Source organism: Pithys albifrons, chromosome 3 (assembly GCF_047495875.1).
Source record: "Pithys albifrons albifrons isolate INPA30051 chromosome 3, PitAlb_v1, whole genome shotgun sequence".
Lineage (NCBI taxonomy): Eukaryota > Metazoa > Chordata > Aves > Passeriformes > Thamnophilidae > Pithys > Pithys albifrons.
Window position 1 is genome coordinate 74,881,915 of NC_092460.1, and position 2,864 is coordinate 74,884,778.

Consider the following 2,864-nt stretch of genomic DNA (forward strand, 5'->3'; position numbering starts at 1 on the left):
ATTTTTGTGCATTGAGAGCAGGCTGGTCCAAAAGCTTACTTCCTCTTGTCAATGGGTGCAATCAGTCTGTTCTGGCTTGTTCAGATAAGGGCAAACTCCTGAGTGCTGGTCATGGCCTAGTGTGCCCTTTCTGTATTTGTACCTGAGATAGGCTGCGGGTCCATCATCTGAATTGTTCTTGGTACTTATTTAGTTTTACTACTTTTATACACCTATGCCAAACAAGCAGGAATTACATAATAGTTGATTTCTTGCCTGAAATCAAGAAGTCTTGTGGTATGTTGGGGTGTAGGACATTCAAGATGTGGATCTTTTATGGGGCTTCCTGCTCCCTTTCCAGTCCCGTTTTCTGTCCTCTAGTTGGCATACATTGTCCATGTATGCCATCACTGTATTCTGTCTGCATTCATCAAACCTCTTATCAGAACATGCTCCATCTTTAAACAATTTATTTCACTGAGTCATTTCAGATATTAGAAACCTGCTTCAAAGTCAGCCTGGAAGGTACCATGTCTCCTCATCCAGAGAAACATCTGAAGACTCACCTGAGGTAAAAATGAAACAGAGGCAAGGACCCACTCTGAGCCATCCTCCTCACCAGCAATGGCAGAAGACAAGGGATCTTCTCCAGTGCTGCAGCACAGCTTTCATGCACAAACACTACTGTGGGAACATGCCAAAGGGTAGGTAACATCCACTATTGCCTTCCCACTATAAAAGCTCCACTACTCAGCCAGTGCAGCTGTACAGCATTCTCTGGTTTCAGGCATTGCAGTCAAAATAGAATCATCATAATTTTTAGAAGCCATCTTCATAACATTAAATGGTGCCAGGTCATGAGCCTAGAATGGAAACTTACCTGTCTATCCAGTCAGTTTGTTAGGATGGGCCACAGCCTACTTCTGACCGGAGGTTACACACAGGTTGCCTGCCTAAGAAACAAAACTGATCAGTTCTGAATCCTCTCCCTAGTCCTCGGTCTGTGATTCTCATTCTCCTGGCCACAGCACTGAATCTGACCTGTCTCATAATACCACTTTTCATCTGGGCTTTTCTTTTCTTCCTTGTTTTCTTCCTTTTCTTCTGCCCTTTCCTTCCTGAGAACAGAAGTAACCTTTGTCTAAGGATAAAAATCTTCATACTCTTTTGCAATGCAGAAGAAATCTTAAGGGCTTTCAGCTATAAAAACCTAATTTGTCAGTTTTTTTCCCCCTCTCCATCTCTCTTAATGGATCTCTTATGCATTTATAATGTAGTCAGTACCATGGTATCTAGGGACCTTATACACAATTTATAAAGCAAACATTTTTTTGCAAAAAGTTTCTACTTCTCTTCTGGCTATTGCCAACCTCCAAATCAGGCTGTTCTCTTTGGTTTGCAAAGGAAGCCAAGCTGTGTTTTATACTCTCAACACAGACTGTTTTACAGTACCCTGGCTCTGCACTTGTGGCATAGCAAAGTCAGGTCCACTGTGATTTATCTCAGGAGCTATTAACTACTGAACTGTCTGTACTAAGCAGAGCTGGCTCTGCCTCTCCATCACCATCAGCACTGACAGTTCCTTAGCTCTATGCAGAATGGTATCTGAAATAAGAGCCCAGAATGTTTCACTACACCTTGAAATGACTGTATATAGGGAAAATAATTCAGTGTTCATGAGGAGTGAAATTTTAGATTTCCGTGTCACTAGTTGTAAGCAGCTGGATGCTGCAGGGACCTGTAGGGAATAGCTTCCTACTCAGTATCCCAGACAGGTCAACTGCTGCCTGCAGGGTGACCAACCCTTCACAAACACCTAAGGTGTGAGCATCTGGTTGTGCAAGAAAGTTGTACTTATCCCGGGTCTGAGTCTCAAAACGTGAGCTCTGTAATACTGAGGACCATTAATGGATCGAGCTTTTCAGTCTCCAATATAAACCCACAGTAAGAGTGTATTTGTTTTTTTACTCCACAGTTCAAGAGTTGATGAAAACCAGCTGAACACTGATGAAAGCCTTTGTGCCTTTCTTGCTCCAAATCAATGTGCTTGAAAGTTTTGCTACATGTGTTTTTCAACAATAATGTATGTGTAACAGCATCCAAGAAGAAACATTCTTTGAACATTTACAGGGCTATTTTCACAGACTTTTATTTCCTAGGTAAACAAAAAAGTTGACCAAAAACCCCTAACGCAGTGCCATGGATGAAGACATACTTGGGGTTGTCTGATCTATTCAAAGAGACTTAGAACAGCTGCAGGGCAGCACTGAGGGGGAGCTGTTCTGCTCTGCAAGGTTACCTCTGAATCTGAGCCTGAACAGAAAAGGATCTACAAAAGTTTAATAAGAAAGGCACACTGACTGATGAGCTGCAAAATTCAGGGATTCAATCGTGAATTAGAAGTCAAAATTAAGTTCCTTCTGTTTAACACCAAAAGGTGCCACTAAGTAATCATTTCACTCAGCTAGTCAATGTGTTAAAAGCTCTGCTCACGGTCAGTGCCCTTCTCTGCAGCTCTGGACACCGCATTGCCACTGACACACCTGCCACCCCCTCATCACAGTAACTGCTTCTCCACTTCCCACCAAAGTCTTTGCTTAAGTCCCAGCTTCTTAAAGAGTAATGCTGGGACGGTTTGGGGATGATGGAATGCAGCAACCTCCTTAGCAATTTCTGTGAGGAGTAGATGTACAGATTTCTCCTCACCCTTCTGCAGCAACACTTTCCTTCTGCTCTAACTCCCAGGTTTGATCCCACTCACACAGGAACTCTCCATCAACTTGATCTTACTGGAGATAACAAGTTTGACTAAAAACAAATACTGATGGAGGGTGCACAGAAATTTGAAAAGTGATTAAGACATAAACAAAAACATGAAATGAAAA